The following is a 26,321-nucleotide window of genomic DNA, read 5'->3' on the forward strand; positions in this document are numbered from 1 at the left end:
TTATAGTTTATAACTGTTGAAATTTGACCAGCTATCACCAAGCATGTACTGTCCAGTATATCCATCTAAGACTTTTACGAATACTTTATCATCCTTCTCAATTTCAAGAACAGCATTTTGACTTGATGGGATGTGATTTCCTACAGTGTGTACCCCTGTATAGTTTTTGGCTATATGTTTTCCATTTAGAGAGAGGCAAGTAAGGAAGTGTTTGCCATTATGAGCCAGGACGGTCCAGGCAAAGATGTAGACACAATTTGAAGGAGCAGTAAATATTCCAGTGGACTTATCGTAACCGTTACCTACATTTGTCACAACTGTATTCTATACTACAGTAGATTTCACAGGAATATTTGTTTAAGCAGCTGAATGTTTAGCCATAAACGCAACTTTTTCTGGCCCTGAAAGAAATTGAAATTTCTATAATACTTTGTGAAAACTGACAACATACAATTGTGTATTAATCAGGAAAAAAATAGATTAGAAAAGAAAAGAAAAGTGGAAAGAAAAATCTTCTTAACGCATCCCTCTAATTTATACACTAGTCATTTAGTGTCCCCGGAACTACGGAGAGTCTTTAATTTCAACCACATTGATGTAAGAACGTAACGCTGATTGATCGGTTTCAGACTTTCTTGTGTATTTCCCTTCTTTGACTGCCCCTGACGTTAAACTACTAAACCCCTGGGATGTGTTGTTTTCAGTTTCTGATGCATGATTTGTTTTTATTAATTGTTTTTTGTATTTAACCAGTTTTCTGTTTGTTCGATGGTCAGGTGTCTTTGACAAATTCTCCATTTCCATTCTCAATTTTATTTCAGTAACGGCGAGTACTCAAAAATCTTACTTTCGTGTTGATTTGATCTGTTGTTACGATTTGTTATGCGATTTTGGCAAAATAATGTTTACTTAATAAGAGTTATATCTCGTCTCTCTATTTTCAATATATACCAGCTTTAATAAGTGCTTGGCATGACTATAAATTTTCATTTCTGTTATATGAACTAGTGACATTTTTTTTAATTTATCTTGTAAGAGATATTTCCATTTTCCATTTATTCTGAAAGCAACAAAATCATTTTCATTTACCTTTGTACATTATTCTATTTGTCGGCATTTTGTCGACATTTTGTTTTTCTGAAATTGTTAAACATATAACCCCTTATTTTGTTGATTTTGAATTTACATTGTGTCATAGATCAAGTTTATTCGTTCAGTGTATGTTCACTTGTGTTGATATGTCTTTTGATTAAGTTAAGCCATTTCAATTGATATTTAATAGTGTCTATTTTATCTTGTGATTTAACTATTGTTTCAGATAAGGGCGATGGTTGGTACTTGTTTAAACCTGCTGCATTTGTTTGCATTTGTCGTAAGTCAAGGATCTGATGTTTAGTAGTAATCGTTTGTCGATACGGTTCATACGTGTTTCTTGTTTCACTCTTTTTTTAATATATAGATCAGACCGTTGGTTTTCCCATTTGATTGGTTTTATACATTTCATTTTTGGAACCCTTTTATTGTTTGCCGTTCGGTGTGAGTCAGGGATCCGTGTTAAAGATCGCGAACATCATTTTACTTGACCTGTAATGGTTTACTAATGTATTTTAAGATACCCTACCCGAATCTCTTCCTTTACAATCACACTTCCCATTGTTTTCCTCCACTATAGTTTAAGTTGGTATTGGATACTCTTCATAAGACCAGCATTTCTGGAGCAGGATTTATGTCCATTTACCATAAGTGTCATTACACATATCAGTAGGATAACTTGGAATAAACTGAAAACGAGGCATGATGTTAATGCAATTCTTGTATTAGAATAATGTCTCTGTCAACAAAAAGTTTTTTTTATAACATAGCAAAATTATGATCTACCACAGATAATGTTTTCATCAAACCGAATCGCTTAATCATGTTTTGATTTCTAACAAACTTAAAAGAGTATTCTGTCGTTTGCTATCTGTTTCAAAATAATATGCCTGTACAAAATAGTATAAATTGATACTACTAGTATATGAATAACGGATCTAAAAAAAGCATGAAGGAACGTGGCCTTTTTATTTTTATTCTAGATAGGCCTATAAGTCAATGAAAATTTGGCCGGAAATGATTGTCTCTATATTATTCTTAATTTAACATTGGCACCATTTTTCATTCAAAATCAATGAAAAAAGAACAATTAATTATTATATTTCAAATATAGCCATTTAAACTTTATGTTATAAAGTTAGTAAAAGAAAAGTAAGGGTTGGTGGGCATATTGTTATGCGTATTGTTATGCGTTTACTTTTCTACATTGGCTAGAGGTATTGGGGGAGGGTTGAGATCTCACAAACATGTTAACCCCCTCCGCATTTTTGCGCCTGTCCCAAGTCAGGAGCCTCTGGCCTTTGTTAGTCTTGTATTATTTTAATTTTAATTTCTTGTGTACAATTTGGAAATTAGTATGGCGTTCATTATCACTGAACTAGTATATATTTGTTTAGGGGCCAGCTGAAGAACGCCTCCGGGTGCGGGAATTTCTCACTACATTGAAGACCTGTTAGTGACCTTCTGCTGTTGTGTTTTTTTCTATGATAAAATTTAATGTTTGCAATAGCATTAATTGTTCTAAATAATAAGGATGTTCTTATCCCAAGCATAAAAACATAGCCGTATTTGACACAACCTTTTTCAACTTTTGATCTTCAGTGCTGTACAACTTTGTCATTTTTTTCACTTTCGATCTTTTATATCTGGGCGTCACTAGTGAGTCTTGTGTGGACGAGGCGCGTTTTATTGCATATTGAATTTTAAACCTGATGCTTTTTGTTATCCATTAATCATGTGTTTCTTTGTCTAATACGTTCTCCTATTTATTTGTATTGTAGTCCTGTAATACTATGTTGTCATTTCAATGTTATATTTAACATTGCCATTAAAGTGCGAGGTTTGGCATGCCACAAAACCAGGTTCAACCCACCATTTTTTCCTTTAAAAATGTCCTGTACCAAGTCAGGAATATGGCCATTGTTATATTATTGTTCGTTTCTGTGTGTGTTACATTTTAACGTTGCGTCGTTTGTTTTCTGTTATTTTTGAGTGTAATTTTCCGATAAGACGTGTCACGGTACTTGTCTATCTCAAATTCATGTATTTGGTTTAGATGTTATATTTGTTATTCTCGTGGGATTTTGTCAGATGCTTGGTCCGTTTCTGTGTGTGTTAGATTTTAGTGTTGTGTAGTTGTTCTTCTCTTATATTTAATGCGTTTCCCTCGGTTTTAGTTTGTTACCCCGATTTTGTTTTTTGTCCATGGGGATTTATGAGTTTTGAACAGCGGTATACTACTGTTGCCTTTATTTAGTTATAATGTGGTGTTTGTAAATGTTTAAATGTCTTATCGTTTGTAGTTGTAATTTTACTTTTGTTTTATTTTCTATTCGTATGTAAAAAGTAAAGATGAGTAATTGTAACAAAAAATATGTTCCGGCGTGACATTTGTTCCGCTGGAACAAATTTCATAGGAAATATGTTCCGCCGGAACTTATAGCACAGAAGATATGTTCCAGCACTGTAACATTTGTTCCGGAACTAATTGTTTTACCAAATACGAAATACGTTCCGAAACAAATATCATAGCTCCATGAATTTTGTTGCAGTTAATATGAAAAGTTTTAAATAGGTTCCTGTGATATTAGTGTAAGATCAATATGTACATATTTCAAAGAAATCAATGAATAAGTTCTTCTCAAACCTATTTTCACTGAAATAAGTACCTTTGCAACATATTGCACAGTTGTTACACTTAAATTATAAAGCAAGCTAAATGCTGTACTGAGTGTGCTGGAATGGGATACATGTGCAATTGTAGGCATGACTGTAAAATTCTACAGGATAAAGCGATGGTAATTTATCATAATTTGTATCTATGTTTTATGTGGTATTCCTCCTTGGTTTCTGTTAACTGTCATGACCCTGTTTCTAGTCATACACGGACTTGTCGTGGAACAGTTTCAAAAGAGTGTGTCTTTTGTTTCTTCATGTTTTTGAAATCATTAATCAGTTATTTTGTCCTTTTCAAATTAGTTCATATGTTCATGTTCATCTTTGACTTTAATTTGTTTTGAAAGATTTTTCTTATCCTACTCTTTTCTGGCTCAAAGTGGGACTGTCATTTTGATATTTTTTACGTTTATAATTAAACATTTGCTATAGTCCACAAGATTCTTATTGGATGATTTACATTTTTCATTTATTATATTATCAATATATTATACTTATTTTTATAATTCACTTGAATATAACTTTAAACTCATTGATGACAAATGTTCAGCATATAAGATAACCTGTTTAACCAATGGAACATATTTCACAGACTAGGAACTTATTTTACCAGGTGAGGAACAAATTTCACAAACCCAGAACTTATTTCACCAGGTAAGGAACAAATCTCATAAACCTGGAACCTATTTCACTAGGTAAGGAATAAATTTTACCAACCCGATACTTATTTCACCAGGTAAAGTGTGGAACTTATTTCATAGAGATGGAACAAATTATATTGAAATTATCTATGAAAAAAATTCTCCCAGAACATATTTCCTGTGATATTAGTTCCACTGGAACTTTTTTCACAGGAACACATTTTGGCTCACATAATCACCCAGTTCATTTATAAGATTTTAGTTTAAAGTAACTATATATTCCAGATTTATCTGTTTTACATTTTGATTCAGAAGAAATACCGACATAACTCGATAATACAATTAATCATCTAATTACTAACACACTCTGTATCAATATTCTTTAAATTGTTAAAAAATACATCAAATGACATAGTTACAAACTTGATCTTAAACAGACTGAGTATCAAATCTTTAGAAATTTCCTGTGACGTTAATTTTTTGGCGTTAATTCAGTCTTAAAAAAGACAATTCGCGGTGCTTTTGTGCTGTTATTGTGTGCTCTCCTAATGTACTAGTGTATTGTTTATTTGTATATTTCTCTATCCTGAATGTTTTTGTATTTATTTGTACTGTATTTCTGTCATGTAATATTAGTGTTATATTTAACATTGCAATAAAAGCGCGAGGTTAGGCTTGCCAAAAGACCAGTTTCAATCTACCATATTTTTCTTAAAATGTCCTGTACCAAATCAGGAAAAAGGCAGTTGTTATCTGAGAATTCTTTTCTGTGTGTGTGTTGCACTGTTGTTTGTTTTTTTGTTCACATCAATGTTTCTGTTCTTTCATTGTTTAGTTAATGTGTTTCACTCGGTTCTGGTTTGTTACCCGGATTTGATTTCTCTTAATCGATTGATGACTTTTGAACAGCAGTATACTATTGTGGTCTTTTTGAAATTCAATTCTATATGATATACAACATGACTTGTGTGGCTAGTGGAGAAAGACCTGATCGCCTCTCCGAGGCACCACTAGATCCCATAATATACCAGTGACCGCTGTAGATAGTAAATTTTGAATTGATAGTAAATAAAACAATACAAATGTACAAAGTCATTTCTAGTATATTTATGTTCATATTATACAGTAAACGTGAAAATAGTGGAAATTAATGGGAAAAAAAACGGATTTTGGAAAAAGGGGAGGGATAAAAAAAAATTCCTGTCTCCAATTATCTATGCTTTTGCGTATATACTTTATTCTTAAAGCGTCATTTACATTCAGTTACAGTCGATCGTTTAAGGACCAAAGGGTTGGTAGGGAATAAGGGAGGCAATCCCCTTACAGTCGAAACTCATACAATACCGATATAAGTTTATAATAGAAAACGGTTTTCTTCAATTTCAAAAGTTTGCTCTCCCCAACCTTCCAGTATATCCCAACACCACTGTGTTACATGGATAAATTTAGAATAATACACTTTTAAACTGTCCAACGAACAATTTCATTGGAATTAAATATTAAACAAACTACCATACCTCATTTCGATCTGTTGATTCGGTACCTTGACAAGTGTTCATCAGTTTCCATGCATCTGTTTTGATGATATTTTGGCAATTTATCAAGTTTGTTTATCACTATTGCCACATATGCTCCTATGTTAACACGCAAACCTATCATTTTGGTAATTTAAGTTGAAATCAATCCGAAAAAGGAGAAAGTCAAAAAAACATCTAAAAAAGCAACCTCGTTAAATTTTAGTATTCCACATTCATATGATTATCCTCATATATAATATATTGTCGAGAAATGTATTATAGCAGCCAATGAGAAAATAAGAACAAATATATTTCAATTTCAAAGAACCTTTTGGAATACTCCTTTAGCCGATCTAGACTAAAAAGACTCATCAACCATAAAAACGATACTAGAGGATTGACAACTAATAAAAACCAAAACACTTGACCTAATTTCATTGATGTTTAGAGAAAATCAATCGTGCCATGGGATTTTTTTTCGCCCATATTTTGGAACTTTAGATTCAATTTTCGCCTTAATGTCTGTAACTTTTAAGTCCCGATCAGCAAACAAACGTCTGTATTGTTGTTTTGTTGATTATACAAAAGCATTAATTACTATTTAAAGGCTTATCCTTTTTGGAATTCTGGGTCCTCAATGCTCTCCAACTTGGTACTTGTTTGCCTTTATATAACTCTTTTGATCTGAGCGTCGCTAATGAGTCTTATGTAGATGTTCCAGACCGTATGAGCAAGTGTCGACTTGTGCCAGAGTAACAAACTAGGATTTACAGACATTCAATTAAACAAATATTGTATTTTATTCGTTTTTGCTTATTCACTTTATACATCTAATTGTAATAATAACAATTTGTATAACTTAAAATAAAAAGTTTGATAAATGTTCGTTTAAATTTAACCCATATAACCCCAAAGCATGTATGGTTGGCTGGACCGTACGCGTATGGTCGGACCGTATGAGTATACGTATATATCTATGTTCCAGATCACATTAGTATTTGGACGCGTACGGTACCAATACTAATATGGTCTGGAACATAGATGAAACGTGCATCTGACGTACTAAATTATCCTGGTACCTTTGATAACTAATTATGCTATGGTATAAATTGTCAAAACATTGGTTCCCTAGGTAAACCTTAAACTGCAATTAAATCTGTGGATACTAATGTGTCTACTTGCGTATGTGTTGATGGTTTTTAATTCTGATTACTTCCCAAATCAATTGGGTTTGATGCAGGAAGATATGCCATCTACCCCAATTTTTTCATTATATTTTAACGATTGTGAAATGTCTTTCATCAATATGTATGCCATACCATATGAGATGAAAGAATTGAATTTATTTCTACCTATGTATGCTGATGATCTGTTTTTTTCTCAGAATATGTTTTAGGGTTACACTATGTGATTGATACATTATATGAATATACATCAAAATGGTCATTGAGTGTTGATATTAATAAAACTAAAATTGTAGTATTAAGGAAAGGTGATAGAGTTAATGTTGATCAGAAATGGTATAATGACAATAAAGAAATTAAAACTGATGACGATTTTACCTACCTTAATGTACTTTCGAATTTTTATGGCAAATATAATCTGTTACAACAGAAATTGTCGCAACAAGGTACACAAGAATATTTGCTTTAAGAAGAAATGTCAAATGAATGCATTTAAAATATGTCACTTTATTATCACTTTTAGATAATTATATCAATTCTCTATTGAGTTATGCAAGCGTTATGCAAGCGAAATATAGGTTGCACATAAATCCCTGGTCACACAGAGAGAGAGAGAGAGAGAGTTTTAAATTACTAAATACATTACACTGTATGTTGATAAAATGTTACAACTTCTTGTATTGCGAATGAGAAAGATGTCTAAATACTATGTGTACCTGGTTGATTTTATAAAGAATGAACTGTTTGTTATAGGTTTAGGTGATGTATGGTAATGCCAATTATAAAAACATTATTTCAGACTTGCCTGATGTTTGTTTTCCTGCCATAAAACAACCTTTGTATGATTGTCTAAAACGAAAACTTGATGCTCAATTGCATACTTCTCAAAAATGTTTCAATTATAAATTAACGATGCATGACTATGCCCTATTTATGGGCATTATATTTTCTGGTCTGTGCGTCCGTTCGTTCGTCCGTCTGTGCTGCTTCAGATTAAATTTTGTGGGCGAGGTAGTTTTTGATGAAGTTGAAGTCCAATCAACTTGAAACTTGATACACGTGTTTCCTATGATATGATCCTTCTACTTTAAATGTCAAAATAGAGATTTACCCCATTTTCACGATTAAGGTGGCTCGGGCCTTTTCGAAGTTTCTATCAGAAGTGCCGTATTTTTTGTTATTTTATTCTTTACAGAAATTGAATCAAATTGTCGAAAAATAAATTTAAGGTCAAGATTTTACTTTTAAATATGTATGTAAAAGGGACCATTTTTCAATGGAATGATAGGGAAAATAGAGGTGTTGACATATTTATATCGGAATATAAAAAAAACTATCTATGACATTTGGTCCAAAACTGTAATATAAAAAGCTGAAAAAAAGCTTCAAAGAATGAGCAAATAAAAAAATATAGGTCACCGATAAGGAAAAAAAAATATTTTGGCTTAAAACCCAAATTTTGGCGGGAAAATGGGGAAAATGTCATTTTGAGCCTTTAAAAGATACGCATAATAACGAAAAGTGACACAACAACAATGATTTAACATTTTTAATCAATCAAAATATTAAAAAAAATAATATCGAATTTACGACAAATACTTTTCGTGTGCATTGTAATTCATGCGTGAAATTATGCGCAGTCGAATAGTCCCGATCCACCTTAACTGAACATAATAATGATAGTGCGGATTAGGAATACGTGTACTAGGGACACATTCCTGTTGTATGTTTTTTGGTTATGTTTCTCCATTTATATGGTTTATATGTTCTATTGTGAGATTTTCCTTGAAATTTACCAAAATTATTGTCACATCTTTTCTACTTCCAAGTGTTTTGTAAGGAAGAAGTCTTGGCATCACGTTAATACACTTCCGTAGCAAATAAATATACAGTCTTTGTTTTAGAGTTTGTATTAATATATATATTAATATTTTAACGCAATTGATGAAGTCACAGCCACAACCACAAATGATTTGCCTAAACACTCAGTCAGTTCATAACATAGCAGATCGTGATACAGGATTGTCGCTTATTCAACTGCAAAAATAATACTATAACGTTCCGGGGTTTTCTTGTCAGGATATACACCCGTAGTTACTTTGGTGGGCCTCTGGTGAAGGAAGTAATAATAAAGATCATAATGGAAGTTCATTAATTGTATTATTTCTATTTAAACAATACATCAAATACAGCGGTTCAAGAAAAATAATACGTTAATAATTATATACAATAAGTAATACGGCAAGGTGCATTACTTGCACTAAGATAAATAAAACAATTGCTCGGTGCAAGAAGATCTACTTGGTGCACGGCATTCAAATACTCAGCGTACTCGGTGCTGCAAATCTACTTGGTGCACTGCATTCAACATGAATACTCAGCGTACTCGGTGCATGCAATTCTACTTGGTGCACTGCTTTCAACTTGAATACTCAGCGTACTCGGTGCATGCAATTCTACTTGGTGCACTGCTTCTAAAAACTCTCATACTTGGGGCAGGAAAATCTACTTGGTGCACTGCATTACTTGGTGCAGCAAATCTACTTGGTGCACTGCATTTAAGAGAGACTGCTTACTGCATGGAGGTTGTTGGAGAGAGTCTCAACGTAGGAACATGCGTTCCGTATTTTATACAACGTGTGACGTAATACACAAGTTATTCCTAAACAAGAACACGTAACGTTACATTTGGTGCGCTATACTGAAACTAAGTATAAACAAATACAAAATGAATAATTACACATATAAATAGAGTCGATATATAGATTTAAAGAAGTCAGCATATAATATAAGGTCAAAGTAAGCTATTTCTTCTGTAAAATACGAATCCGAACACAACAACGGACATCTGCGTATATCAAGTGTGGAACGGAGAACACAGTAAAATATCAGCTTTCAAATCACCAGGGCGTAACAATACATAAGGAAAAAGTATGTCCAAATGTAAAACTGCATCTAATTTTAAGCTGTTGGTGGTTTATGTGACTAATCCATTCGTGTCGATTGTATAAGAAGACATAAGCAAATTAAGGTGGGGCTATGGAGACCTGTTCAAATGAGAAGGTCAGATGGAGTACAACTCAAAAGATCGTTTCTGTTATCCGCTAAAAGGATATCTCCTAAATGATACGATATTTCCGGGCGTATATTTCCTATCATGATTTTCTCGATAGAAGGTTGTTAATCACGAGTCGGTTGACCGTTATAGAATATCCGTTTCACAGATGATATCAGACATGCTCCTTTTGTCGTAACTACAACTCTTTTTTCCCTTTCACTTATGTGACTTACCTAATAAGACTATTTATCAGGTTTGTAATAACATGAGCAATACAACGGGTGCCACATGTAGAGCAGGATCTGCTTACCCTTCCGGAAAACCTGAGAAAACCTCAGTTTTTTTATTGTGTTCGTGTTGCGTAGTCTTTAGTTTTCTATTTTGTGTCTCGTGCACTTTTGTCTGTATGTTTGTCTTTATTTGTTTTTGCCATGGCGTTATCAGGTTTACTTTTGATCTATGAGTTGGAATGACCCTCAGGAATCTGTCGATTCTCTTTTATGAGAATATGATTTAGTTTGGTTAAATCATTTACAAAGTGAAATAATAAAGTAGTAATTCGCTTGTAGCAGCCAATTTGGTTCAATTTTGTTAAAATAAGCGAAATAACATCGCTGATGAATTAGTCACTTGCTCATTGAATTCGTATTCATGTGACCGTTAATATAAGCCATTAGCTAGAGATTGGGTACGAACGTATTAGTCATGTTCAGCCTCGAAGAGAAAAAGAATGTCAACATTTTCGTTAGAAATGTTTCAAATAGCTGACTATGCGACATGGACAAAACAGTAAACATTCATTCCAAAATGAAAAAAAATTCAGATATCAAATGACGTGATCAAATGTTATGAAATTTAAAAAAACAACCTGGACTTGGACACATTTATCTATATGTTTATCATCATTAAAAGACAAAAAACTACAATCCCCTTCCCTTTCATGAATGTTACCTACCGAATTATACTATTTACCGAATTTGTTATCACAAACGCAACACGACGGGTGCCACATGTGGAGCAGGATCTGCTTATCCTTCCGGAGCACCTGTGATCACCCCTAGTTTTTGGTGGGGTTCATGTTGTTTATTCTTTAGTTTTCTATGTTGTGTCATGTGTACTATTGTTTGTCTGTTTGTCTTTTTCATTTTTAGCCATGGCGTTGTCAGTTTATTTTCGATTTATGAGTTTGACTGTCCTTTGGTATCTTTCGTCCCTCTTTTATATCGTCACATTTTCATTGATGGAGTAAACCAGGGACACAAGTAATTCATAATCAGAAATATGTTGATTATTTGTTTTCTACGCTTGAATCAAAATAATAAGAAATTCAAACCAATTGCGAAGTTGAAGAACTAAAAAGACAGTGTTAAGTTTAACCCTGAACGATATTTTGTTCAAATTTTACCAGTCATTGTTTTAAAATCTGTCGGAGTACCAAATATATTCGTTTAAATGCATAAACATATGTCAACGCTCAGTATATTAACATTGCCATAAAGTGCTAGCCATGACCCGCTATTATTTCACAAAATGTACTCTACCAAGTCATGAATATGGTCGATGTTATCTAATAGTTCGTTTCTATGAATGCATTGTTTGGTTTTTGTTGCACTTCAGTGTTCTGTTGTTTTCCTCTTATAGTTGATGTGTAACCCTTGGTTTTAGATTGTAACCAGGATTTATTTTCTATAAACCGATTTATGACTTTTGAAAAGCGGTATACTACTTTTGCCTTTATCGATTATTATTGCATGTCATTTTTATTTTACCACTTAATAGTTTGAAAAAGTTTAAAAATATTATAGAAAAGAAAGAAAGGCTCACCAAAGTTCATCAGCAGAAAACAAAAGAAAGAATAGATATACAATTTATCAAACAAATTATTAAAGACATTTATCGCAATCCCTTTAAACTGTCTAACCAGGTACTAACATGGACGCTATAAAAAGTTGTAAGAAATATAATTTTCAAGGTTGAAGATAAGTTTTATTGACCACTACCACATACGCCTCTATAAGGAAATTCTTTCTATCGGTACTAACTAAGTAAATAATTACGATCTGAGAAACAAATGTCAACACAATAAAAACATTGTTCATTTATAATTATACAATGTTTTTTTCTAGATAAAGGAAACTTTTCTGTAAGTTGCAGATACTTTGTTTGCAAAAAATCAAATAGCGAATATATGTTCAGTTGAAAATTGAAATAGAATACTTATATCAATAAGAGCAATAGTGATCGTATTCATAAAAGGCATCAAGCTCTTTGATTTAAACAATTTTGCAACAAATAAGAAGACGAAGACGTTCATTATCTTCATATATAACGCAATATAATTACATGTTAGTCGCAATATATTGTTTGTTCTTTAGCCTGTTATAGCTTGTGAATTGATTTTCTAATAATTAAATACATGTGCCAGGATGTACCTAGGTTATTTGTCTGCCTGATATTTGAAGCAATCATTTAGGAAAGTGGTTTGTTGCACATTGCAAACGTTAAACATAAATTCAACTCAGAACAATGAAAAGCTGGAAAATAATATTGAGTATTGTTCGTTCTGTTGTTCTTTTTTTGTTCATGTTCGAGTTTTGTCTTGCAAAGCTGAATATTTGTAATTTAATCAAGACAAACGACAGAAAAATTACACCAAGCAGTTCAACATTGAAGATAGAAACAGCTCCATCATCTATGGCTTGTAGTATTATGTGTTGTAATCTGGAATCATGTTGCTATGCTAGTTATGACAATAAAACTAGACAGTGTATTTTAGACGAATCTTGCTGCCCACAAAGTGAACTTACAGGAGATGCTTTAATGATGAAGAAGTCCACAGGTACAATTATATAATTTTATTCAAACAATAGAATTTTATACATTTATTAAGAGGATTCTCTTCCATGATAAATTTGATTGATAATTGCTACTTTTCTGCAGATGTAAAATGATCAGTTTAATAAGCAGAGTTCAAACGGCATTTATATAAATATAATTTAAATATTGTTTTTTTTGTCGTATTACACACGTAAATAGAAAATTTAACAATGCGTTTACCATAAACGGATAAATCACTAGTTCCGTGAACGTTTAGAAGTTTTAGTCAAGTTAAAGACAATGTATCGGGAAGGAAATCAAACAATGACAAAAAAAAAAAAAGGAAAAACAATAGTAGGAAAAAGTACAAAAGATTAATACTGAGAGTTTACCCAAATCCATAGAAACCATTATTGTCGAAATGGTCTTTAAATGAATTGAGAATAAGGTTTTACATTTATTCATGTAACCTATCTAATTTTCATGTTCTGTTGTTAATTGATATGTGTTTGCATAGTTCGTCCACTTGTAAGTTTATTGATATTATGGGAAATTGCTGCAACCAGTTTTCTGTGAATATAATAAAAAAATAAACAAAACTATAATCAAAAGCTCATACAAAAGTATCGGCATCCCTTTTAGTTGAAAACAGAAGCATCTGAGAACGTTAGGAATATACAGATATATAAAATAATTATTATTTCGTAATAAAAGAATTTTTTAAAGGTTTGTATTTTAATAATGCGACAAAAAACATCTTAACGGCTACATTGTGTCATTGCGTTTTATGTTTTCCAAAAAAGTTGTTAGTACGCAACTTAGTCATTGAGTGATGTTTTCATTTAATTTGTATTGTTCCTTAATCATTTCTCTAACGTACTTAAAATGTATGTTTATGTAATGATTTATGTGTTTTCATATATCGGTACGTAATATGCCAGTACATATCTATATGTCTTAGAAAATTTACATTATGTTTTGCTTGTAGACCTCAAATTATATTTATTTTACTATTTGAATTGATGCAAATTATTTAGGTTCATTACAATGCCAAAATGGATGGTTAAAGAACGAAAACAACTGCTACTTCTTCAGTAATGACGCGATGAATTGGAACGATGCTAAGGTTTGTACTACTGCATTAGAAAATAAAATAGGGAATATCAAAGGTCGCGCTCATTTATTATGAAATCGAAACATAATTCGCAATCTTTATTATGCTTTGTTAGAAGAGGTGAGGTCATACGGTGTCCATAATATTTTGGAAAGCTTACGTAGAATTTATAAACATTAGACTGGAAAATTAAATATTGTGAAACTGAAAGTCATGAAAACAAATGAATGTTGAAAAAATATGTTGGACGACCATTTGCTTAAGTATAATTAAGATTACTAATTCAACTTGTTCAGAACCTGTCTAAGTATGTCATTGCGATTGCTTACTTATGTCTCTAATTCAGTCTTCTTTGTCTTATACGTCAATAGTTCTAATGTGTTTGATAGCAGGAACAGCAAATATTTGGTTTCACCTAGAGCGCTTCGATCCAAAACAGAAATGTCGTAAAATTGGGGGTCTGCATATATAATGATTAAACGTTGGCTCACTGTTGCTCGTTATAAAATATTTATCATAAAGGGCAAACCCGTAGTAAATTCAGTATACATTCAAGTACCACCAAGATTTGTTTTAATTATAAGAATTCAATGATTCTTTTCATATGAATTGAATTGGGTTGTAAAAGTATTGATTTAGCGCACGTTTTTAATATGATTATGATGAAGGGCTTCCGGGCGTCATATCAAAGGTACATCGGTCAATGGCAGTTGATATCTTATAGTTCGTTTCTGTGTGTGTTTGCATTGTCGTGTGAGTTTCAATGTTTCAGTTGTTTTGTTGTTTTCCTCTTATAATTGGTTTTAGTTTGTTGCCCGATTTTTTTTCTCTCAATCGATCTATGACTTTAGAACAGTGGTATACTATTATTGCCTTTATTTTGCACCCCTATATAAAAAAAAATTATAGTCTCAAATAATAGCCTTTCCCCGAGGTGTATACATTTTAAAAAGCTTTCAGAAAAAATAAATATTGAAAAAACATATTTCTTTTGCAAGTTTCAATAAGATTTTTTTTATATTTAGTACACAAATCTTAACTATTGAACCTGATAAAACTAATAGACAAAAAAGGGAAATAAGCATTGTGATAATATGATATATAAAATCCATTTTAGTCTGTTTGTGAAAGTTACGGCAGTATGCTTGTAGAAGTGTTATCAAGTTGTGAACTGGACTTTTTGAAGGCAACGGCAACTGTATATGATTCATGTATGTATATATAATTTAATGTAATATAACAAATAATATATTTTACGGCATTTCCATTGGTCACTCTTCAGTCGACGAAGGTTCGTTTATTATTACATTGAAATAATATAACACTTGTTGGTATCAAGTGGTATCTCATTCTCACTCGTTATGAAACCTATAATTACATTAAATTCTTATTTTTCAACACTTTTCAGTGAAATGAAAATAGTTGCATCTTTTTTAGTTTGAGGTGTCTGCATACACTAGTAAAATTTTCAAATAAGTTACAAACTCATTATAATTCATTTGTATATCAAACTATAACAAACTGCAAAACTTTGTTTGTATGAATAAACTCATGTGTCACTAATGATCAATTTTTGCAATTCTGGGTTTCCTCATATAATTTGGAAAATTTGTAAAAATTAATAAAATTGTTTATCTATAAGTCACGAGCGCCATATTTATCTTTGAACTTTTTTTTTACATAACTGTTCATTTTTAGCGTTCTGGTTAGGCGGGACAGACATAGAAAAAGAAGGCGATTGGATATGGTCCACTAGTCAGACTGATATCACATTTAATGACTGGCATGTCGGACAACCAGACAATTGGAACGATCAGGAACATTGCCTTCTCATGACACTAGAATTTAACCTGGAATGGGCTGATCGCAGTTGTACAGACATAAATCGTTTTATCTGTGAAAAAAGTAAGATTTGTTTTTCATTCGTAATCGATTTAATAACCTTGTGTACACTATATATAAATTAACAAATTGTTTAACCCAGACAAATCGATTACAAATATATGAACACCTAAACCACGTGTTATTAAATTAAGAAAGTACATTTTCGGTCTTAATGGCATTTGCCTTTTCTTTTGTGATGTCACTCATACCCTGACTTATTTTGGTTACACCTGTTGCACATATTGCACATGTTGTATTATATCTATAACCTGGATTCTAAAGATTTTTGTTTCTTAATTTTGTCGTTAACCTTTTGCAACCCATTTCTGTAGCAGTTTGGCTGGCTATGAAAACAGGTTTAATCCACCATTTTATACATTAGAAAATGACTGTACCAAGTCAGGAATAATACAGTTCTTGTCAACTCGTTTGATGTGTGTGAGCTTTTGCTTTAGCCCATCTTTACTAGCCAAGGGTTTCGATCCACTTACCTCTCAACCACTCTTGGCAGATTACGCCCACTTTTGTGATAACAATGTTTCGCCATCTATCGGTTGATTTAAATTACGCCCATTCCGAATATATTATTCTTGACTAATGGTAGCACTTAGATTCTACACATTTTGGAAAGCAGGAAATGAAAACATGCGTTGTCATACATGCAGTTGTGCAAGAAACATACATAGGAACTTCCATTAGTCGATTAAAAACATTCAAATAGTCACTAAAAATAGTCGTATGTTTAGAGATGTAAATACCTGTTGCACAATAAGCACGCCGCATATGTTTACATACACTTTCTACAACTACACTTGATCATATTATAGGCGGTTTTTGATTGGATGCAGCGAGTTTCGACTAAAACCAATGAAAATCATTACCTTGTGTCTCCGAAATTATATCACAATCCGCCAAGGATGGAGAGGAGGGAAATGGATCGTAACCCTTTGCTAGCGAAGAAGGCTTTTGCCATGAGATTAAGGTCTTTCTGTTTTGAATTTGTTTGTGATGTTACGTTTTGCCAAGGAAAAACAGTCAATGACATCATGCTTCATTTGGTTACTAGTATTCCATACTTTGGTGCTTGTTCACACTATACGGACTTCATATACAGGAGTGTGCTCCTTACTTCATTTGGTTACTAGTATTCCATACTTCATTTGGTTACTAGTATTCCATACTTTGGTGCTTGTTCACACTATACGGACTTCATATACAGGAGTGTGCTCCTTACTTCATTTGGTTACTATTATTCCATACTTCATTTGGTTACTAGTATTCCATACTTTGGTGCTTGTTCACACTATACGGACTTCATATACAGGAGTGTGCTCCTTACGCAGAAACTGCTCCAACAAAGTTATGAGGAGGACAGATTAAAATTGACACTTCGTAAATTTTATGGCCACCATCACGAATTGGTGGATCCATACGATGTGTCTTTGATCAAACTAGCTAAGGACATTTTTACCACATGGTAGATTGTAGTTTGTCATTATGTCGTCTAATCTTTTAATTACCAAACGTGACTTATTCCCGATTATGACTGTTTTGCTGATTGTGAATTAGCATTACTATAAGACGTGTTACGGTACTTGTCTATCCAAAATTCATGTATTTAGTTTAAATGTTTAATGTTATATTTGTAATTCTCATCGGATTTTGTACAAATGTGTTGACGTCTTTTCTATTATATTTATGTGTTATGGAAAGAAAAATTAATCACCGCCTTCGTTTATTAGATTTAATATTGTTTAATGTAATCTGTACGATAATTTACATTTGAAGTTGGATTCATAACAAACTGGACATATATATATTATAGTTAATTGCTATTAATATGTATTGCAATATGCATTGTGTTTAAATGTAATATCAGTATTAAGTTCTATTATAATCTTAAATCAATCCATTTCTATCTTACTTTTGAGATATAGTTTTTCATATGTGACGTCATTTTTGGGCTGTTTCATAAATTCAAATGTGACGTAATTTTTGTGCCTTTTCACCATCGTATGTGACGTCATTTTTATGATTTATTGCGTTGAGGCCTGGACTGAGTCGGGTGTTTCTATTCTGTGTTGGTCTTTGCATTATGTATTCGGGTTTTGTTTTCTGTAATTAGTTAATACTTCAGTTTCATTATGTATATCTTTTATATTCATTTGATAAAATTTACTGTTTGCAATAGCATTAATTGTTCTAAATAATAAGGATGTACTTATCCCAAGCATTAAAACGTAGCCGTATTTGACACAACCCTTTTCAACTTTTGATCTTCAGTGCTGTACAACTTTGTACTTTTTTTTAACTTTCGATCTTTTATATCTGGGCGTCACTGGTGAGTCTTGTGTGGACGAAGCGGGTTTTTGGCGTATTGAATTTTAAACCTGATGCTTTTTGTTATCTATTAATCATGTGTTTCTTTGTCTAATACGTTCTCCTATTTATCTATATTGTAGTCCTGTAATATTATGTTGTTATTTCAATGTTATATTTAACATTGCCATTAAAGTGCGAGGTTTGGCATGTCACAAAACCAGGTTCAACCCACCATTTTTTCCTTTAAAAATGTCCTGTACCAAGTCAGGAATATGGCCATTGTTATATTATTGTTCGTTTCTGTGTGTGTTACATTTTAATGTTGCGTCATTTGTTTTCTCTTATTTTTGAGTGTTATTTCACATTGCGATAAGACGTGTCACGGTACTTGTCTATCCCAAATTCATGTATTTGGTTTTGATGTTATATTTGTTATTCTCGTGGGATTTTGTCGGATGCTTGATCCGTTTCTGTGTGTGTTACATTTTAGTGTTGTGTCGTTGTTCTTCTCTTATATTTAATGCGTTTTCATCGGTTTTAGTTTGTTACCCCGATTTTGTTTTTTGTCCATGGATTTATGAGTTTTGAACAGCGGTGTACTACTGTTGCCTTTATTTGTTAGGCGTTGTTCTTTTATTAGATGTTCTACAGAAAATTAAAATGACAGGCACACGTTTGAAATGGTGGTTATATGTACCTGTAGTCATAAGTAATCACATTGATTGAGATATAATGCGTTTCCAATTGCTCATTGTATTACATCGTGTACATGTTTTTTTTTAACTTAATCGTTCATTATATCAAATATATTCTTTTTAAAATATTATACATTGCCATTTTTCTTACAGACTTGTTAAATTGAGTGGAAAACATACAGACAGAAGATGGCATTCGTTAAAACGACAATTCTTTTATTGAACCAGGTTTTTTTTATATAATGAAAATGTTATCCGCAGAGTGTGTACATGTTACTGAAATTACGTGATGACTTGATAAAATATTGTAGTTACTTCACTGTACTTTTTTTTAATTTTTTTTTATTTAAGATCTATATTTATTTATTGAAAGATGTTTTATACCTGTAACACCAGGTTTTACCGGTCATTTGTATTAAAATGGCTTAATTCTAGTCAGGAGTATGAACTTTTTTTTTTTTTTATCAAATAGGCTGTTTTTATGTATGTTGATGTTTGTTTTTGCTGCACACTAGTGTTTTGTTGTCCCGTTTTTCTCTAATAGTTGATGTGTTTCCCTCGGTTTTAGTTTGTAACCCGGATTTATCCTCTTATGGATGTACGTATTTTGAACAGTAATACAATACTGTTGTACTAAATTAGAGATTTTATAAGCTTGTTCACTATTACTGGAGACAATATAAATACAAAGTTCATGTGCTACCTGTCATCGTATCTGGTATTTTAAACGCTGTGTTTTGTAACTCTGAAATCCTGATAAATACAGATGAGGTCGTGAAAATCAGAATAGCAAATGTTTGATTTTGCCATTTGATGTTCTGGTTTGAATTTTCCTTAGAGTTTAACGTTTTTGTGATTTTATTTTGAAACAACCAACCACCTCATGCAGTCACACAGAAATACCAGGTATACGACTAAGATAAGCAACACGACGGGTGATCACCACCAGTTTGTCGTGGGTTCGTATTGATTAGCCTTAGTTTTCTATGTTGTTTTGTGTACTATTGTTTTTCTGTTCTCTGACTTCATTCAGTCATGGCATTGTCATTTCTTTTTGATGAATGAGTTTGATTGTCCCTCTGTTATCTGTCATCCCTCTTTAGAAAAAAAATGAAAAATAAAAAGAGAACTTATAGATTTAATGCAACATAACTGCTTTCTTGTTATACCTTTGTCATTGACGACCAATGCCATCAACATTTAAGGCAGGGATATATAAATATTAGTCTATTTTAACCTTATTGTACTTGGTGTATATAGTGTTGATCAATAAAAGTAGTATTGGTTGCTTGAATTATTTATCCAAAAATGTCCGAGGTGCAAAGTAAAATTTGCACCATAAAGCGTCGAAAATGTGTTTAAAATTTTAGGATGCACTAATTATTGACATCACGATCAATTTGCTATTAAAATCAAGGAGAACTCCTTTCAAGGATAATAACAAACTGTTTTACATTGCTAACTAATTACCTATATACAATTACGGCCTGTAATTCTTGTCACAAAGTATTTTATATGCATTATTTATTCCGCATTTGCACAATGAAGTCAATAATATATAAATATTGGACCACGAAGTTAAATAGTTTCAAACAGATAAATATTATAATTATGTTTTATGATATATTGGTAAAAAAAGGATACCTTTAAAAAACTACTACTCCAATGACACTATGGATGCGATGTAATAAGCTCTATGATTTTTTTCTACATTCATACTATATAATTTGTGATTGAACATTTCTTTCAGATTATTTGTTTACAAAAACTTACACTTTCTAATTAAAAAAGCAACATGTTAAAGACAAGTTTTGTCAGATACACATATTCTAGCTTTAAAACTTTAAACATTGTAAGGCCACGTTAATCAAAATAAACAACTGAAAGATGATGAATAGAAACACTAATGCATGATCAGTGAGTTTTTTACCACTATGCCTGAAAATATTTTGAAATATTATAATAAAGAAATAAAGGTTCATAAAAGTTCACCAGTAATTTACCAAAAGAAAAAATGAAGATACACAATTTATCGCTCAAAATCTTTAATATATTTATTCGCCTCCATAAGCACTGTATTTCTGTCCGTACCATATATGTTAACAATCGTAACTCAAGAAATATTTTTCTTTAAAACTTGCATAAGTTAAAACCTTGACCACATACTCTAACGTCATTTAACTTTTGCAGTTTTGGAAGACCTCTAGGCCTTATGTGGACAAATGAAACTTAAAACCAAATGACGAACAAAGAATCATTGTTTGTATGCATACATAAATCTATAGTTGATAATGAGTATGGGAGATTGATAAAAACTGCGACAAGGAAAATAATTGTAAAATGAGTGTGTTTGAATTCACAAAAAAATAAGCAAACGCAGAGCAAAAATTTAAACACGATATAAATATTTTCATTTTTAAATATACATTGTGTTTCTAAATATAAGAATTTTCCTTAAATTGCAAAACTTTATTTAGATTGAATCAAGTAGTGAATACATGTGAACAATTAAATCAATGGAAACAATATCGATGGCGATCTTTTCCCTCATAGTGATCAAGTTCTTTGATTAAAACTATTATGCAACAATTAAGAAAACGAGGTCATGTATTATGTACAGAAATTTAATTACATGTTAATGGACATGCATAGTTTGTTTTTAAGGCGGTTATAGATCTGTGAATTGATTTTCTAATCATTAATTACATCTGTTTGGATATACCCATGCTATTTATCTACCTGCTTTTTAAATCAGTCATTCGGGAAAAGTGGCAGTTTGTTAATTGCAAACGATAAGCAAAACATCAATCCAGTACAATGAAAAGTTGGGAAATAACGTTGCGTGTTGTTCGTTCTATTTGTCTTCTTCTGTTCATAAACACACCATGTCTTGCAAAGCTGAATACTAAAAAACAAGGTTTTATCAACACAAAAAAATTCTACCAAGCAGTTCAACTTTGAAGATAGAAAAAGCTCCATCATCTATTGCTTGTAGTACTCTGTGTTGCCTTATGAGATCATGTTGCTACGCTAGTTAAGACAAGAAAACTAGACAGTGTATTGTAGAAGAATCTTGCTGCCCACAAAGTGACCTTTCAGGAGATGCATTGATGATAAAGAAGTCCACAGGTATCATTAGAGAGTTTTACGTTAACATTTTGTAAAAACATTATCAAAAATTCTATAGAAAACAAAACTCTCTGTAACCAGAATAGGATTTTAATATAGGAGTAAAATAATAATAATGTGTTAGTTTCTGCTGATAAAGCAGCAAACACTGATTTGCTTGGTATACGTAAGTATAACATCGACGTCATACGCTATTTTTCGAAGAATTTGAAACGTTTCCTACAACCAATTTATAAGAAATAATCCCGTTAAAGCCACGGTTAAAACACAACAAATAGAGCGGAACATAATGTAATTTCGACGGATTATAATGAGTTTCTGCCCTTATAACATTTTTTTTTGTCTGCCATTTTTCCTTCAGCATGATGATTTAACAAGTAGAGCTTATATGATTTATATAAATCTGTAAGGTAGATCGGATGGCTTCGTTATCTTGGATTGTAAAATAGCAGAACAAATCCATTTAGATCTTAGACTATTCATTTCGATAAAGAAAATAATGTGGTAAAACATATTTTACAACTGTTTAAAAAAAAATACAGAACATTCGTTCGTATGATCAAATTTTAATGATCTTTGCAATATAAGGAGAGACACCTCTAATAACTTATTTTAATAAAGAAATTTTTGATTCCTAACTCTCAGTAGTCCGTACCTCGGTGACGACAGGATTTATAGCAAATCATTTTTTAAATTGATCATTTATGAATCCAGAAAAGCACTTAGAATGCATTGATTATGAAAGTAATGTTTTCATTGATAAAAAATGTACCAATCAAATCTCAGTGATACTGATGGACGACTCGAAACTATAATCTATATCAAACGGGAAGATTTCAACTTTTCCATTGTCAATTTCTCATTTCAAAGCATTAGCATACTCTGCGCCCAGTCCTATGGGATTTACATATCTTAATTGACGTGATATTGGCATGTATGTGCACATTATACGGATTTCATTTACAGCAGGCTCTATACAGAAAAAAACAGGGTTGTTTTGGAGCATTATTAAACTCAGTTGACTCTTAGAAACCTCAACTCCTTTGATCACGCGTTTAACTCTGTCGATAACTCCCTGCTACAGTATCTCTGGCACGTAAAGTCGTGATAAAGGCTATACATTTTTGTTATGGCAAGATTATACACCGTAAAACTCTTTGAAATCCTGATAGTTACTAACTGCACACTTCTATAATCAAAAAAAAAAAAAACATTTCAAAAACAATTTTTGTCTTGATTTTATTTGTTAAATATTAACTGACCTCTAACAAATACTGTCAACCTCTATGAATTTAATGAGGAAATCATTAAAACCTGTTAGGGGTGTTGTTTCAGAATTTTTTTCGTTTTTTTTGGAGCTTCAATATAAACCGGCAGTATCTATCACGTTTTGATCCTGCCCTAGAAATTGTCATAATTACATATTATGTATCTTCTTTTATTTCCCTTGTTAAATCTATTATTCATTCCCTTGGTAGCTTCTCTGCACAGGTTTTTTATTGTGTGTTTTACGATGACACATGGTTTGGATAGACTAAGCCACATTTTGCGTATTTACAACTGATTTTACCCGACAAAATGTCAGGCCTGTACAAAGTCAGACTATTCGGACCATCTTCGTTGTTGTAAGTTTTTATGTGTACGTATATTTTCTCGAAAGAGATTGATGTGGTGTAATGTTATATGTCGAACTTGTACAGATAATTCCTCTTATCTATTTTTCTTTTTTATGTTTCATCCTTTTGACAATTGGATGGATTGATGTTAATCCATTGTATATTTAGTAAAATTGAGAAAGGAAATGGGGAATGTGTCAAAGCGACAACAACCCGACCATAGAGCAGACCACAGCCGAAGGCCACCAATGGGTCTTCAATGTAGAGAAAAACTCTCACACCCGTAGGCGTCCTTCAGCTGGCCCCTTAAAAAATATGTATACTAGTACAGTGATACTGGACGTCATACTAAACTCCAAATTATACACAAGAAACTAAAATTAAAAATCATACAAGACTAACAAAGGCCAGAGGTTCCTGACTTGGGACAGGCGCAAAATTGCGGCGGGGTTAAACATGTTAATTAAACTTACATGTACTCATGTCTGTGATGTTTTATAAGCCTCAGAAAGCCTAAACAATTACAGAGAATGTTCACTGAAATATAAAAGATGAGAATGAGTAATAAAAAGTAGTAAAATTATGTACAAAAGTAATGTCAAGAATGATGACGAGATAGGACAAAAGTACCACTTATGTAAAAAAAGATATATTGATATTCGTCATTCGTTTTTAAAAAACAACAACTTGTACAAGTGTGATAGATTCTTAATAATTGTTAAAATTGTCAAGTAAAATCCCAGACAAATCTAAAGAAAATCTTTCTCGAAATTTGTCGTTAAATAGATTGACGAAACAGGTTTAATTGATTATAATTTATGGAAATTTGTATGTTGAATCATTCCCCATTCCTCTTTTCGACTATATTGTGTATACACATGTCATAACCAAAGCTAGTACGCCCACATGTAACTTTTAGTGACATTTTGGTTTGATCGATGCTTCCGCTGTTCTAATTTGCATCGATAAAATAAATAACAAAAGCTCGTACAACTGTTACATCATGTCATGTTTTGAAATATGAGATATCTGCGGACATATATTTATTTATTTAGATATTAAAATATATACAATGAAATTTCCCAATAAAAGAATAGTGTTTTTAAAAAAGATAACTTTGCAAACATATCGTCTTAGTGACATCATGCTAGAAAATTAAGTCCATTCTTAATACTTCATACGCAACAAATATATGTAATGTTGTTTTCTTTTAACGTGCTTTTTTCCTAAAAATTATCCCCCCAACGTCAAAATACAACGTCCTTAAAAGATAAAATTATGTTATTATTTATGATTGTCATTTAGCATTGCATAATATGCCAATACATGACTATGCGTATCAGTTAATTTATAATAAGGCCACACCAATTTAATTTCTTGTTCTACGGATTTTTGGACTCCAAAATTTGGGGCGAGCGAGCGATTTGAAAATCTTAATAAAAAAAATATTTAATTTGCAAATTTTTGAGGCGAAGCTTGAAAAGTAAAGGCGAGCGATTATAATTTTTTTTTGTAAACATAAAATAGTAGGTTTTGACAATATTAAAACTTGATTTATCACTTGTAATTTGACATTTCTTTAATTTCTGAAGTATTTTTTCCCTGTTCACCAAGAAATAATTAAATCTGGTCTATGTATGTGTGACTGACAATGAGACAATTCTCCATCCAAGTCATAATCAGTTTAGGGGCAACCCCTTAATGTTATAAATATCCCTTTTACATGTTTTATGAGGGATCAATATAAGTTATAATATATCTGTTTGTACAAAAGGGCTCATATTTTCTCAAAGAACTATATATCTATCTGGTATTAAATGGTCAAAACATGTTCAAGAATTTTGTAATATTCCTGGACTTTAACCATGTTAAATTAACACATTTACTTTAACAGTTTAATATTATTCAAAATAAGTCATGTAAGTGGATCCCTCTTTCAGAAAAAGTTGTTTAAAATATGATGTAACTCTCCTCTGTTTGAGTACAAAATTCTAAGTTTTCAAAGGTCTATACAAATCCGTGGTATTTCTATTTTCTTTTCTACATCAGTAAAATGACCCCTTGTCTAAGGGAGGGTTGTTCTCAACCTGATAATAACAAACACAGGTCAAAGTACGGCCTTTTACACAGGGCTTTGATACAGACCAAACAGCAAGCTATAAAGGACCCCAAAATTATTAGCGCACACAATTCGAACAGGAAAACCAACGATCTAATTTATATATGTCCTTCAGCTGGCCCCTACACAAATATGTAGACTAGTTCAGTGATAATGGACGTCATACTAAACTCCGAATTATACACAAGAAACAAAAATAAAAAATGATACAAGACTAATAAAGACCAGAGGCTCCTGACTTGGGACAGGCCCAAAAATGCAGTGGGGTGAAACATGTATTTTGAGATCTCAATCATCCCCCTATACCTTTAGCAAATTTAGAAAAAAACAAAGACACAACAGTACGCACAGTAAAACTCAGTTCATGAGACGTCCGAGTCCGATGTCAGAATAGGTAACAAAAGAAAATAAACGCAATGACAATAATACATAAATAACAACAGACTACTAGCATTTA

The 26,321-nt window shown here is 32.0% G+C and overlaps 1 long non-coding RNA gene and 1 pseudogene across 1 annotated transcript; both read right to left on the reverse strand.

The window, feature by feature from the left end:
- On the reverse strand, positions 1 to 5,931 carry LOC143059331 (complement C1q tumor necrosis factor-related protein 3-like; annotated as a pseudogene).
- Positions 5,932 to 21,448: 15,517 nt separating this feature from the next.
- LOC143059058 (uncharacterized) lies at positions 21,449 to 24,284 on the reverse strand. The gene is made up of 2 exons (XR_012973365.1): positions 24,219 to 24,284; positions 21,449 to 23,318 (listed from the first exon to the last, which is right to left on the reverse strand). It is a non-coding gene; the product is annotated as an uncharacterized LOC143059058 (long non-coding RNA).
- Positions 24,285 to 26,321: the final 2,037 nt, after the last annotated feature.

This window comes from Mytilus galloprovincialis, chromosome 14, assembly GCF_965363235.1.
Source record: "Mytilus galloprovincialis chromosome 14, xbMytGall1.hap1.1, whole genome shotgun sequence".
NCBI classification, from domain to species: Eukaryota; Metazoa; Mollusca; class Bivalvia; order Mytilida; family Mytilidae; genus Mytilus; species Mytilus galloprovincialis.